Source organism: Miscanthus floridulus, chromosome 13 (assembly GCF_019320115.1).
Source record: "Miscanthus floridulus cultivar M001 chromosome 13, ASM1932011v1, whole genome shotgun sequence".
Taxonomy (NCBI): Eukaryota; Viridiplantae; Streptophyta; class Magnoliopsida; order Poales; family Poaceae; genus Miscanthus; species Miscanthus floridulus.
This window is the reverse complement of record NC_089592.1, coordinates 5,278,470-5,293,983: the sequence shown is the minus strand read 5'-3', so window position 1 is coordinate 5,293,983 and position 15,514 is coordinate 5,278,470. Positions and strand designations below refer to the sequence as shown.

Genomic DNA, 15,514 nt, shown 5'->3' with positions numbered 1-15,514 from the left:
CTCTGCGAGTCAAAGGGATGAAGAGCCATGATTTCCACATATGGATTGAGCGGCTTCTTCCGGCGATGGTTCGTGGCTATGTCCTTGAGCATGTCTGGCTAGTGCTGGCAGAGTTGAGCTATTTCTTCCGCTAGCTTTGTGCCAAGGAGTTGTCTCGAAAAGTGGTTGAGGACTTGGAAAGACTGGCGCCGGTGCTTCTCTGTAAGTTGGAGAAGATATTTCCACCCGGCTTCTTTGTTCTGATGCAGCATTTGATCTTGCACCTCCCGTATGAGGCACGAATGGGGGGGCCCGTGCAGGGCCGTTGGTGCTATCCAATCGAGAGATGTCTAAAGGTTGTTCGAAGTAAATGTAAGAATAAAGGCAAAATTGAGGCTTCCGTTGCAGAGGCATACATTCTGGAGGAGGTGTCAAACTTCACAACAAGTTACTATAGTGACAACCTTCCCAGCGTGCATAATCCACCCCCTCGCTACAATGCGGGCGAAAATGAATCGAACCTCAGCCTTTTCCGAGGGCAGCTTGGAAGTGCAAGTGATTGAAAACCCAAGACATTGAGACATGAAGAGTGGCGCACTATCATGCACTATGTGTTGACCAACCTTCTCGAAGTGGAGCCGTACATGCAGTAAGTTCACAACGAACTTGTTAAATATGCTGTCACTATTCGGTATCCAACTCTCTTGTTTCTCTTTGTTATAGGGAATTTCTTGATCACTACTGGCATCTATCAAGGGAACCTACCCCGCAGGAATGTGATACCCTTCTTAAACAGGGTGCGGGAAATGGAATGCCCGATTTCATTTCTTGGTTCGCACAGAAGGTATTGTCCAACTTTGCTCGTACTTAGTTTGACATTACAAGTTGCTCGTACTTAGTTTAACGATATATCCTGCTTGAGCTTGCAGGGCCAAACCGATGAGTCTATGGATCCCGAGTTAGTACAGGTGTCCAGTGGCTTTCTGTATAGGGTCAGGTCATTTGCCGCTTATGACGTGAATGGATATCGCTTTCACACGACAGCACATGAGGAAAGTCGGCCCAATCGAAGAACCACAAATACCGGAGTTCTTACGCCCGGCACTGATGGGGCCGATTATTATGGGAGAATCGAAGAAATCTACGAAGTCAAATTTCGTGGTTCCAAACCCCTTAAGCCCGTCATATTCAAATGTCATTGGTTTGATCCTGCAGTAACGAGACGGACCCCTAATCTTGGGCTGGTCGAAATTCGTCAGGATTCCGTCTATCTAGGGGAAGATGTCTATGTTGTTGCTCAACAGGCGACGCAAGTTTATTATCTGCCATACGCGTGCCCAAATGACGACCGTCTTAAGGGTTGGTATATTGTGCAGAAGACATCGCCACATGGTAGACTACCTCTCCCAAATGATCAAGATTACAACTTAGACGGGGAGTTCTATCAAGAGGAGGGGCTAGAAGGGAGTTTTGAGATAGACTTAACCGGTGCGATCGAAATGGAAGTAGATAATGAAAGGGTTGATGAAGAGGACGACGGAGATGAGGTGGAAAATGTGCAAGACTTAGAATTACTTTAGCGAGTGCGTATAGGCAATGCCGATGATGACAACATTGGTCCTTCGGATAGTGTTGATTATTTCGACATGTGTGATAGTGATGATGAGAGTTATGATCTGGCTGATCCCGATCATGATGCCTATTTCTAATACAAGTAATACTATCATTTTCTAATTATGTTTCGTTTATTTTGCATTTCTTTTTCAGGTTGTCCTGTTTATATGTGCTTATTGGTTTACTCTTTTTAATTGTAGGTGATTGACAAAAGATGGTGGGCGGTATGAGGTCCGTCGGGTCGTTTTATCGGAGCTCGGTGTCCGCTCCAGCTGAGGAGGCTCCTGCAGCTGAGGAGCCACCGCGGAGGCGCAGGGGTCGGCCGAAAGGCCAGGGTCGGCCGAGAGGCCAGGGTCGGCAGGCGCGTGCAGCGACTCGACCGCCGTCGCCTGTACCTCCCTCGCCTCAGGAGGAGGCGGAGGAGGAGCAGCACGAGCACGAGGAGCAGGCCGAGCAGGAGGAGGGCGAGCACGATGAGGAGGGCGAGCACGAGGAGGAGGGCGAGCACGAGGAGGAGGGCGAGCACGAGGAGCCCTCGGCGGGGGGTTCCTCTTCCTCTGCTTCGAAGATCTGGTTGCGAGGCCCTTCACGCCTCCCGGAACAGGCTATACCTTTCACGAAACGGCCAGTGATTCGCCCCAATGGGCCAAGGTAAGTATCTTAAGATGTTATCGCTACTTCATTTGATATGTTTAACATGGCAAAATACAAACTAATATTTTTTCGTTAATCACTTGGACAGGGGATGGAAGGTTGTGGCTGCAGGTGATCACAAACGCCTTCCCGGTGGAATCCTGGGCCTTCTGTGTAGGGAACACTTCCCCGGCCTGGTGGCCTGGGCAGGAGGGGTGGAGCCGGCCTACACGTTCGAGCACTACGCCTCTGCCCCCGATGCACGAGATCGGGAAGGCAGGAAATTCGACAACAAGGCGCAGCGGGTTGTGAAAGAGTTGTGGGTAAGCCTTCCCCGCACTATCTTGCTCAATACATCGCATTCCTATCACATCCTTGAAATAATGACTACATACATAATGTTTATATGCAGGATTACTACAGATGTGACGAGGGATACGAGGAGAGGGCCGAGAGGCACGCTTACAAAGCCTGCTACAAGCTCGTGAAGGACATGCACTACGAGGCGCGTATCCTGGCTGTACAGCAATACAAAGCTGTCTTCGAGGAAGTGAAGATCGACAAAGACCTCGCAAGAACCTTGACGCTGACCAAAGAGCAATACATGCTGGTAAATACTATTTCTTCCTGAGATTAAGTACACTTACTGTGTTCTTATATGACAAATGCATGTTGACGTGTAGGTGCCTCCAATTTGGGTGGCCGGTAAAGGCGAGTGCTGGAGGAAAATGGTGGACAAGTGGTGCTCCCCGGAGTGGTCGGAGACACACGCCGCTTGTCGGGAGCGGCGTTTGATGATGACAGGTGCACCACACCATCAGGGGAACCTTACCCTTGCCGAGTACGCGGAGAGATGGGTACGTGACTTCATTTATGTATTCCAACGCTTGCTTCTGCATAGTTTCTAATGATCTTACTGTTTGTTTCACAGTCGGCGTCACATGGTGGCGCACCTTGCTCCCAGGTGAAGGCATGGGCTATGGCCCACAAGGGCAAGGCGACGTCCGCCGTCGACTTCAACCCGGAGGACCCCCCCTCGGCGTACAGCAATCCCTCCATCCAAAGCCGTCTCACCGAGTACACAACGGCGGCCAAGGCGGTCCATGGGCCGGAGTACGATCCGAGCACCTAGGATTTCGAAGGTGACCTTGTCATGAGGGTGGGAGGAGGCAAGAAGCATGGCAGGTATTGGCTTGGCGACAGCGTCATCGACACGGCCACTACCCCCACTCTCTCCCAGATCCGAGCAAGCGACACGGGCCAGAGGCCGCCCATACGCCCACGGCCGACCAGTACACAGCACGCCATGCAGACTTTGCAGGTTATTACTCTTTTATTCGTCGTTCATTGTTTCTTACATACCTTTGACTTCCATTGTAACAGTGGGGTGAAATTTTGTAGGCCGAGCTTGAAGAAGAGAGGAGGCAGAGAATAGCGTTGGAGGCGAAGATTGACGCTGATCGGCAGAGGCAGGAGCACATGTTTCAGTGGATGCAAAATCTCGGCGCGAAGATGGGTGAACCTCTGCCACAAGCGCTATTCCTTCCTCCTCGTCGTCCTGATGACACTCCTGTGAGTACATCTATCCTCAGTGCCGATTAGTCTTTAGCAATGGGAATGATGGGGTGATTTGCATCAAAGGTTACTCAGCTTGTTAATTTGCAGTTTGCAGAGCTGCTAGTTCACTTCTGCCCCTTTTGCTTACCTTGGTTTGGGTGTTGTTCCGTGTTCGCTGCAGCAGCTCTTGCTGCTTTACCTCTTAACATGTACAACTGTAGATAAAACTTGAAAAGTCACACTAATTAAGGATTGGAGTTGAAACGCTCGTTGATCCAGCCTCCACATGTACAACTGTAGAACAATTACTGGCTGGCTGGCTGGCTGCCGCCTGAGACTGACTGACAGCAACGTGTGCCGACCCATATACTGGTATGCGACATCGAACCAGCCTGCTGCATATGCTGCCTTCTAGAAGCTAGCTAAGCCTGCATCAGGATGTGAAATTAGCCTTGTAGTGTGTACCTGGTCAAAGGGGTACATACCAGTACTTGTACACGTACGAGTGGTGTCGGAGTATACAGGATTGAGACCGACCGAGTACGTACTTGTCTAGAAGAAGAAGAATTTTGGGCGTAGTACGTCTGGCAGTGTAGCCAGCCACCGATCGATGCTGCGCTGTGACACTGACACCGTGAGTGATGCCAATCGAGTGCGTGTGACTGACAGACAGGTGTAGTAGAGTCTCCGAGCGCGGGAAGAAACTGTCATCGAGAGAGAGAGAGGTCAGTGTACGCACGTGTGGCATAGGAGTGTGTCTACTGGTACACTGTTTTGGCTGCGCTCTGTTGGACCGGATATGCTTTCCTGGCCTCGGGAACCACACAGCTGAAACAATCAGAACCTCCTTGCCATGGAATAGGTTTTCAAGGCATTGTTTTATCACCTGCTGTATTCCCATATTCTGTTGACCTCCTTGGCTTGGTAGTTGAGAAATTATAGAACTTCCTATTTTGTTCAAATTGAAATCATGGGACACATAAACCCATATACGATGATCATACATTTTGAACTGGGCATCATTGTAAACTAGTTGTGCCAAAGTACTCTTACCCATGCCTGCAAGGCCATAGATAGGAACAATCACTATCTCATCATTGTTGGTATTTGCAGATAACAGCTTTATGATTTCCTGCTTTTCTCCATCCCTTCCTATTAGTGGTTCTTCAGGCAAATCTGACGTTGTTTCACGTTCATCATAAGGCAGCTCTGTAGTAGTGCTACTGCCCTTTATAAAGTTAAAGCTACCAATTTCGTTTCTGAGTTTTGTCAGTTTTTCTCTCAAACTCTTCATCCTATTAGCCACGGCAATATTCTTGTATGCCACCGGGAGACATGAGAGAACTCCTGCCATCTGCAAGAATTTTATTTCTTTCTCAGTTGGAACCTGGACTGAGCAAAGAGGCCTAACAAACTATATCGAACTAGAAACTAAAATAGGAACATGCTAGATGCTTCAAATCTCCTATAAAGAAGAATCAGCCATAATATCCCTACATACTATCATATACACAATAAGAATTACTGTTTTGGCATGACAGACGTCTCTAAGGAGACTAAAAGTTTCTTCTGACAGATCAATGGAAGTTTAACCAATCGATTAGCTTCTCCAGAGAATTAATCTTATCTATTCTTTGTGCAGGGTCAATCGGCGGCATCAAACGATGTACCTCAAGACCCACCGCAGCAGTCGTCGTGGTCTCATTGGTGATTTGCTTCTTTTCATGTGTTGAACTTATTCCTTGTGTTGCACTTATGCTTGTAATGCACTTGTGGTGGATACTTTAAACTCGAACCTTATGTTGGTATTGTGGTATGACATTTGTGTACCATTGTGGATTATTGTGACATATGTGATGTGGTGTGTGGAGATGATATATATATGTGATATATGTGCTGTGAAACATATCTGTGCTGTGATATATATATATGTGCTGTGAAATGTAATGCAAAAAAAAAAATTCAGATTTCTGAGGCTTTGCCGAGTGTTATGACCAAGACACTCGGCAAAGAAACACAATTTGCCGAGTGTTATTACCAAGAAACTCGGCGAAAAGCTATTTTTAAAAAAAAACCAAATACTGTTTGAAAAATATTTACCGAGTGTCTTACAGTGCCACACTCGGCATATGTTTATTAGTTGCCGAGAGCAACACTCGGCGAAAAGGATTTTTAAAAAACCCAAATACTGTTTGAAAAATATTTGCCGAGTATCTTACAGTGCGACACTCGGCATATGTTTATCATTTGCCGAGCGCAGCACTCGGCGAAAAGGAATTCTAAAAACCAAAAAATATTTTTATAAAACTATTTGCCGAGTGCCTTGCCGTTTGACACTCGGCGAAGTAACTGTTAACGGCGGGTCCGGCGTTACGACCGTTTACTTTCGCCGAGAGCTAAACTGCACACGGCAAAATGTTTGCCGAGTGCCCGATAAATGGCACTCGGCAAAGTTGGCTTTGCCGGTACTATTTATGGCGAGTGCTATTCGCCGAGTGTGGCACTCGGCGAACAATTTGCCGAGTGTTTTACGTAGTTTGCCGAGTGTTTCGGGCACTCGGCAAACGCACGGAGTCCGGTAGTGATTTCCATTTATAGAATTTTATAAGTGTACCATGCTTTGTTTCGTGTATTTATGGCTGTGGCCCAAACGTACAACAAATTTAAGTTAACTTTTTTTTTCGATCAGGGGGATTTCCCCACCTACTTTTATTGAACGAGTAAGCTGAGCCCAGCAAACTTAAAAATACACCCGGCATTCCGGGGGAGGAGTACAGAGGGGGAGAGGAAGAGATGACTACAAGACTCAAAGCTCAGCTAGGCAGCTCTGGATGTAGAGCGCCCAGGTACAAATGAGGCCTTTGTCGCTCCCGAAGCGGCAAGCCCAGAGGTTGAGGTCTTGAACGACCCCACGCAGAACACTCGCCGTGTTTTCGTCCACAGAGTTGAAGACGAGGGCGTTGCGGGCTTTCCAGATGTGCCAAAGGATCACGAGCATGACATCCATACGCACTTTGGCCGGGAGGTTGACGCTGCATCCGTTGCGCCATGGGTGTTGCTGATCGCCGGCCGCCGCGTCGACGCGTAGGGCACACCAGACCCACTGTGCTCTCGGGCAGGAGATCAAAATATGGTCGCCGGTCTCCAGAACATGATCACAGGCAGGACAGAAGCATTCTTCAAGGGGCTTGATGTTCTTGGCGAAAAGGTTGGCGCGTGAGTTTATCCTGTCAAAATGGGTTAGCCAGCCAAAGAAGCGAATTTTGCCAGGGAGCCGAGAGTTCCAGATGAGTTTGGGACCATGGAGTTCAGGGTCGTCAGAGTGGAGCACGAGGTAGGCACCTCGGCTGGTGAAGAGGGGGGCAGTGGGAAGGTTAAGGCGGCGGATATCGGGAAGGCTGGAGAGCTGGATTTGCGAAAGAGAGCTGGAGAGAGAGCTCAACTCCAAGGAGGCCTGGTTGGCAATGCGGGGCTGGAGGAGGTGATCAATACCGGCTGCCATTGAGTCATGGACGCTGGCAGTGAGAGAAGAGGGCGGGAAAACAGGAGGCAAGGTTCTGAGACCCAAGCCAGGTGTCAAGCCAAAAGGAGGTAGACTGACCATTGCCGACTTGGACCGTGGTAATCTGACGGAGGCGTGGCAGTTCTTCATGGACGATACGGTCGAGGAAGGAATGGGGCTCGCCATCGCCAGGATCATGGGAGCTGTGGCGCCAGTGCCACGTCTTCCAGGGAAGGGTGTCCGGGCCAAGGAGTTTGGAGACGAGCTTCAAGAGCAGGCAATGGTTTCGATCTTCCAAGTTGCGAACACCAAGGCCCCCAGCAGCTTTGGAGCGGCAGAGCCTGTCCCAGGCAACAAGACACTGTGAGCCATGGCATTTGTCGCTCCCCGTCCAAAGGAAAGCACGGCGCCTGGCATCAATCATGTCGCGGACTGTTTTGGGGAGCACCAGAGAGAGCATACAGTGAATAGATAGGCTCCCCAGGACGGCGTTGACCAGAATGACGCGGCCGCCGGAGCTGAGAAGCTTGGCCTTCGAGCCGAACAAATAGCGGTCGAAAGATTCAATTAGGGGCTGGTAGTCGCAGACTTTTAATTTGTGGGGGGAGAGGGGGAGACCGAGGTAGGTTTGGGGGAAAGAGGAGACAGAGCAGCCAAGGATGCCGACCATGGATTGAACCTGCTCATCGTTGATGTTCATCGGAAGAAAGGTGGACTTGTGGAAGTTAATATGTAAACCAGTGGCATGGGAGAAGCTGTCCAGGAGCTGTTTGAGCCTAGTGACACCGGCGACGTCGCCTTTGAGAAGGATGAGGGTGTCGTCAGCGTACCGAAGAACGGGACAGGGGAGTTCTGTAATGTAAAGTAATCTGTTGTTGTTCCATCTCTGAACAGGCGGTAAGAGCACACGCCGAAAGGGCTCCTTGCTGCTGCACTGTAGCCGCGGCAGGAGTAGGCGTCAAAAGACTCTCCTACCGCACTATAGCCACAGCAGGGGCAGACATCAAAGTCAGCCTTGTTGTCACATCTGTAGCAGCATAGTAACCTAGCATGTCTGTGTACTAGGATTAGATGGGTAGAGTTGTATATATAGCTTCCCAGTGTAACTCAGTAAAGTGAGCGAGTTCAGTTTTGCCATCTCCTCTATAGAGCTTCGGTCAACGTTGTTGCTTGTGCTATGTATGTGTGCGCTCTGTTCTTTCTCCCTCTTCTACCTCCATCCGTAGTGTGTGTGGTCGGCAACGACGGTGAGCGATCGGCTCACCCGTGCAGGAGATCTATCAGAGCCGTACAAGCGCCATCGTCGGACTAACCGATGGTGATGACGGACGGTTTGGAGATGGGCGACAGCAGCGGCGCTGCTGTGGCTGCCCAGCCACGATAGGAGGTCGTCGTGCGTATGGTGCGGGAGGTCAGCGACACTAGTTGGCCGACGCTGACTCGCACCAACTATGGCGAGTGGTCGGTGACCATGAAGGTCAAGCTCAGAGCCCGACAGCTCTGGAATACCATTGACAAGGGCACCGACAACGAAGAAAACGATATGCCAGCATTGGAGGTTATCCTCGCTGCTGTGCCAGCAGAGTACAGGGAGCCGTTTGGGGCGAAGAACTCTTCTAAGGAGGCGTGGCAGGCCATTGCATCGATGCGTGTCGGCTTCGACTGCGCAAAGAAGGTGATGGCCCAGCTGCTAAAGCAGGAGTACGCCCATCTCAAGTTCAAGGATGGTGAGTCGGTGGAGGACTTCTCCCTCCGCCTGTAGTCGCTCATCAGCAAGTTGAGGAGCCACGGCTTCACCATCGACGAAGAAGATGCGGTCTCCAAGTACCTCCACTCCGTGTCGGTGAAGTACATCTAGATCGCTCTCTCCATAGACACGATGCTGGACTTGTCTACCCTCACCATTGAGGATGTGGAAGGCCATCTACAGGCGGTGGATGAGCGCATGGAGCAGGCCACAGCAACGACGGACAGCGGCAAGCTGCTGCCGACAGAGAAGGAGTGGGCTGCCCGGATGAAGGAGAAGAGGTTCGGGGAAGCATCCTCCAGCCACGATGGTGATGGCAAGAACCGCAGCAAGGCTTCTTTGGAGAAGAAGAAGAATGTCGACCCCAACGCCTGCCGGCGCTGTGGGAAGACGGGCCATCGGGCAAAGAAGTACCCAAATCGCAAGAAGGAGAAGAAGGCTGAGGCTCATTTAGCGCAGGCTAATGAGGATGATGAGACCACTCTCCTGATGACGACGTTCTGTGCACTGCACGATGTTGAGGCCAAGGAGAAGGGAGAGGTGATGGCGATGGAAGGGCACGGCAAGGCTCTAAAGGCTATCAACCTCGACGAACCGTATACCCAAGTCCACCTCGGATATGTGGGCGGCGAGTAGGAGCAGCGGTGGTACCTGGACTCCGACGTCAGCAATCACATGATGGGCTCCAAGGAAGCCTTCTTTGAGCTCGATGGCAACGTGACCGGCACAGTGAAGTTTGGTGATGGCTCAAGGGTGGCGATCCGAGGGCATGGCACCATCATCTTCAAGTGCCAGAATAGCAAGCACTGTGCACTGACGGATGTATATTACATCCCGCAGCTGCGTTCAAGCATCATCAGCATTGACCAGCTGGATGAGTGCGGCAGCGAGGTACTGATCAAGGACGACGTCCTTAGGATCACGGACTAGGAGCAGTGTCTTCTTGCCAAGGTGAAGAGGTTCTAGAACCACCTGTACCTGCTCGACTTGAAGGTGGAGCAGCCGGTGTGCCTGGCAGCACAACACACCGAGGAGCCATGGCTGTGGCTTGCCCGGTTCGGCCATCTCAGCTTCGACACGCTCGGTCGGCTGGAGAAGATGGTCCAAGGGCTGCCCCACATCAAGCACGTAGGCGAGCTGTGTGACAGCTGCCTGGCCGGGAAGTAGAGGAGGCTGTCGTTCCCAAAGGTAGCCAAGTATCGCACGATGGATGCTCTCGAGCTTGTCCACGGCGATCTCTGCGGGCCAATCACATCAGCGACAAATGGTGGTCGGTGGTACTTCCTCCTGCTCGTGGATGATTACAGTCGCTATATGTGGCTGCAACTTCTGACGAGCAAGGACGAGGCGATGGAAGCGATCAAGAAGTTCAAGGCATGCGCGGAGGCGGAGAGTGGCTAGAAGCTACGCGTTCTACGGACTGATCACGGCGGTGAATTCACTTCGGTTGAGTTTGCTATGTACTGCGCGGATCAGGGTGTGGTGTGACACCACACCGCACCGTACTCGCCATAGCAGAATGGCATGGTGGAACAACGGAATCAGACGATGGTTGGCATGGCTCGATCCATGATGAAGGCCAAGAGCATACCGGTAAGGTTCTGGGGTGAGGCGGTGTTCATCCTCAACCGCACGCCCAAAAAGGTGCTGAAGGGCGTGATGTCGTTCGAAGCTTGGTATGGGCGCAAGCCGAGCGTGTTCTTCCTCTAGACATTCGGTTGCATTGTCCATGTCAGGAAGACAAAGCCGGTCATCACCAAGCTAGAGGACTGGAGCACACCGATGGTGCTCCTAGGCTATGAGGAAAGATGGTTGTCTCGTGCGATGTCGTGTTTGTCGAGAAGGCAGCCTAGGACTGGGATAGTTCGGGCGACACGGGGGAAGCTGTCGACTTCACCAGCACCTTCGTTGTCGAGCACTTGGTCATCAACGGTGGTGGAGGCGCTAGAAAGGAGGTGCCGACCACTCCAGCAACACAGCCGAGCACTCCTGGGGCGGTGCCGAGCACTCCGGGAGGGGTGTCGAGCACTCCGAAAAGGGTGCCAAGCACACCACGAGTGGTGTCGAGCGGTCCTACAGTGGTGCTGATCACTCTAGGACGGGTGTCGAACGCTCCCATAGCAGAGCCGAGAGGTCTTGTAGTGGTGCCGACCACTCCAAGACTGATGCCGAGCACTCCTGGGGCAGTGCAGAGCACTACGGGAGGGGTGCCGAGCACTACAGGAGTGGTGCCGAGCACTGTAGCCGGGGTGCCGAGCACTCCAGATGCTATGCCGATCACTCTAGCGGAACAAAGGACTCCATCGACGCCGATCGAGTTTGCCTCACCTCTAAGCGACATTACAGAGTTCGTGGATGCTTTCCACAACGGTGAGGAGGTGTAGTTCCATAGGCTGGACGACATCGTCGGTGGCATAGGGTCCTTAGGCCTTATGGGTCGGCTACTCAATGACCTAGAGCTGCTTCTCGTTAGTGCAGAGGAACCACCCACGTTCACGCTGGGCAAGCACGATGTAAATTGGTGACAAGCGATGCTGGAGGAGATGAAGGCGATCGAGGAAAATGAGACTTGGGAGCTCATCGATCCACCTCTAGGATGTCATCAGATCATCCTGAAGTGGGTGTACAAGGTCAAGCGAGACGAGCGCAGTGCCATTGTCAAGCACAAGACGCGACTCGTCACCCGAGGCTTTGTCCAGCGCGAGGGCATCGACTTCGAGGAAGTCTTTACGCCGGTAGCGCGCATGGAGTCTATCCGACTGCTGCTGGCTTTGGCAGCAGCGAAGGACTGACACGTCCATCACCTGGATGTAAAATCGGCCTTTCTCAACGGTGAGCTGGAGGAGATGGTCTTCGTTAGGCAACCTTCGGGTTTCGCCATCAAGGGAACGGAGCACAGGGTGCTCCGACTGCGCAAGACGCTCTACGGGCTATGGCAAGGCCCGCGAGCGTGGAACGCCACGCTATGTGCAAACGAGCACATGCTCTACATGCGACAGCAGGGGAAAGAGGAGCTCGTCGTCGACGTGTATGTGGAGGACTTGATTGTCACCGGCGTGCGTGTGGAGGACATCGACAGCTTCAATCGAGAGATGGCGGCTTGTTTTCGAATGAGCGATCTTGGCGCACTCTCCTACTACCTCGGCATCGAGGTGAGATAGGGGAAGGAGGCGCTCACGCTCGATTAGAGCGCGTACGCCTCGAAGCTATTAGAGTAGAGCAACATGGCTGAGTGCAAGCCGTGCGTGACTCCGATGGAGGAGCGGCTGAAGCTGACGAAGGCCAGTACCACGGCGAGGGTAGATGTAATACTCTACCGGAGCATTGTCGGTAGTCTGCGCTACCTAGTACACATGAGCCCAGACATTGCGTTCGCCGTGGGCTACATCTGCTACTTCATAGAGGATCCCCGAGAGGATCACTAGGCCACAGTGAAGAGGCTGCTGCGCTACGTCAAGGGGACGGTGGATTAGGGGATCGTCTTCTTCAAGACCGGCGGAAGTGGGTTGCAGCTCACTGTGATCAGCGATGCAGACATGACAAGGGATATCGATGGATGGCGGAGCACCTCTGGCATGCTCGTCGTCCTTGGGTCAGCTCCAATCTCATGGTTGTCGCTCAAAAAGAAGGTGGTGGCACTGTCCACGTGCGAGGCAGAGTACGTGGCGGCGGCCACAGCGGCGTGCCAAGCTGTGTGGCTACGCCAGCTGCTGGGCAAGCTGACCAGTGTGGAAGCTCGCCCACCAGCTCTGATAGTGGACAACCAGCACACCATCGCCCTTGCGAAGATCCAGTTCTCCATGACCAGAGCAAGCACATCGACATCAAGTTCCACTTTCTCAGGGACTATGTCGATGGTGGGCAGATCGTCATCGAGTTTATCAAAACTGATTGGCAACTCACAGACGTTCTCACCGAGCTGCTCGACCGTCTTTGGTTCACGAAGCTGAAGAAGATGATCGACATGATGGAGGTTATAGGGTTATCAGTAGGATTAGGGAAAAAATTGTAAAGTAATCTGCTGCTCTGAATGCGCGGTAGGGGCAGGCGCCGAAAGGGCTCTCTACTGCTGCACTGTAGCCGTGGCAGGGGCATGCACCAAAAGACGCCCCTGCAGCACTATAGCAACAGTAGGGGCAAGCGCTAAAGTCAGTCCTGCTATCACATCTAGTCACTGTAGCAGCATGACAGCCTAACATGTTTGTGTACTAGGATTAGATGGGTAGAGTTGTATATATAACTTCCCACTGCAACTCAATAAAGTGAGCGAGTTCAGTTTTGCCACCTGCTCTACAGAGCTTCGACCAACACTGGTGCTTGTGCTGTGTGTGTACACGCTCTATTCTCTCTCCCTCTTCTACTTCTAGGCGTAGTGTGTGTGGTTGGCGAGGATGAGTGGTCGCTGTGCGGGAGATCTCGGGACCAACATGTACTGGGTCGATGGGGTGGCATAGGGAGCCATCGGAGGCCGCTTTCTTGAGGAGTCGCTGAAGAACATCAGCGACAATGATGAAGAGATAAGGGGAGATAGGATCACCTTGGCGGAGACTGCGGCGACATTGGAACCAGCGGCCGGTGACGCCATTCAGGAGAATAGCCATCTTACCTATGTGAAGGGTGCGGGCAATCCAATCACACCAGGTGTTGCCGAAACCCCTTGCGTGCATGATTGCGTTGAGGCTATCCCAGGAAACTAAATCAAAAGCTTTTTGAAGTCAAGCTTGAGAACCATAGTAGGAGCGTGGCACCGGTGGCAACAGCTCAGGAGATCGGCCGCATCGACAAAATTTTTGGCAATGCTGCGCCCATGGACAAAACCAGTTTGATCATGGTCAATTAGAGCTGGGATAAGAGGTCGAAGGCGGTTCGAGAGGATTTTGGTGACCAGTTTCATGGGGCAGTTCTACAACGAGATGGGCCTGAAGGCGTCTACTAAGTTGGCCTCCTCTTTTTTGGGAAGGAGGACCAGGTGAGCACAGTTAATTCCATCGAGGTCAATAGAGCCATCATGGAAGGAGTTGGTGAAGGCGAGGAGGTCTTGCTTAGTATGGTTCCAGAAGGCGTGGTAGAAAGCGGGGCCAAATCCGTCTGGCCTTGGGCTAGAGTTTGTATCCATGGAGAAAGAGTGGTGGATACTTCATCCATGGTGAATGGAGTAGAGAGCGCCTGGTTGCAACCATAGGAGAGGGATACAAATCCTCAAGCAAGAAGTCCCAATTTGTGGGTATAGGGCGGTCAAGGAGGGAGTAGTAGAAATTGAAAAGGGCTGCCTCCTTGGAGGCATGTAGGGTGTGGGTGGCAACCAAGTCATCTTGGAGCTCCTGGATTTGGTTCTTCCTCTTCCTGCTAGAGGCAGAGGCATGAAAAAATCTAGAGTTCTCATCCCACTCGAAAGCAAGCCTCAGGGAGAATCTCTGTCGCCAGTAGGCAAGTTTTCCTCTGAGGGTGGACTAGAGGGTGCTGATGGCGCCGGCCCTAAGGGTGAGCTCGAAGGCAGTAAGGGGATGACATTCTTCAAGGAGGTCGAGGGAATCGATGAGGATGCGAAGATCAGCCTCATGTTGGTCAGGGGAGCGGGTCCGCTTTGCCCAAGCACAACACTCGCGACAACAATTTTTGATGCGGCAACAAAGAGTGCGGCTAGCGGCGATAGTGGGGTGGAGGTCTAGGCCACAGTCACCAGAGCAGAAAATCCGGGTTGATGAGCCCAAAATTTTTCAAAGCGGAAGTTTTGGGATTTAGGGAGCTTAGTGGAGATGGAGGCCCACTGAGGGACAAGGTTGGATGTGGTTGTGGTCCTGGCAGACAAAGTGGTGTTAGGAAACAAGAGGTCTCAGGCGTCATTTATGAAGAGGCGGCCAAGGCGGACCAAGGTCGGGCAGTCATGCCGGTTGGACCAGGTGAATTAGCGTCCAAGGAGTGGGATTTCAGCGTGGGCGAGCTCGTTGATTGTGGCGTTGAACCACGCGGCTTCGGTGTGATGAAAAGCGTCAGTGTTCTTATCGCCCGGGAAGTGGGTGAGGTTGAAATCGCTGAAGACAACCCAAGGATGGTCATCAGGAGGGGCGATGGAGGCGAGGTTAGCTAAGAACGCTGGCTTGTCGGCGTGCACAGAGGGGGCATAAACATTCATACAGGTGAAGGTACTCCCGTTGGCTTTGAGGGAGAGGATGGACGAGACAGAAAATGGGCTTTGGGAGGAGGTGCAGAGATCGAAGGCATTTGGGTCCTAGGCAAGGAGGATGCCACCAGCGGCACCGTCAGCGTCAAGGGCGATGTGTGCCGAGAGTCGAGCTGGAAGAAAGGAGCGGAGTTTGGAGGAGGAAAGCATGGAGAGCTTGGTCTCCTGGAGACCGACAATGATGGGGGAGGCGCTGATAAGCTCCAGGAGGATGTCGTCGCACTTCTTGGACTGGCCGAGGCCGTGGACATTCCAAGAAAAGAGGGAGAGCTGTTATATCCCAAAGATCACCTAGAGTAGC

The 15,514-nt window shown here is 52.1% G+C and overlaps 1 long non-coding RNA gene across 1 annotated transcript; it reads left to right on the top strand.

Moving 5' to 3' along the window:
* The first annotated feature begins 562 nt into the window (after positions 1-562).
* On the top strand, positions 563-1,511 carry LOC136499185 (uncharacterized). Its single transcript, XR_010769932.1, has 3 exons — positions 563-628; positions 703-823; positions 909-1,511. It is a non-coding gene; the product is annotated as an uncharacterized lncRNA (long non-coding RNA).
* Positions 1,512-15,514: the final 14,003 nt, after the last annotated feature.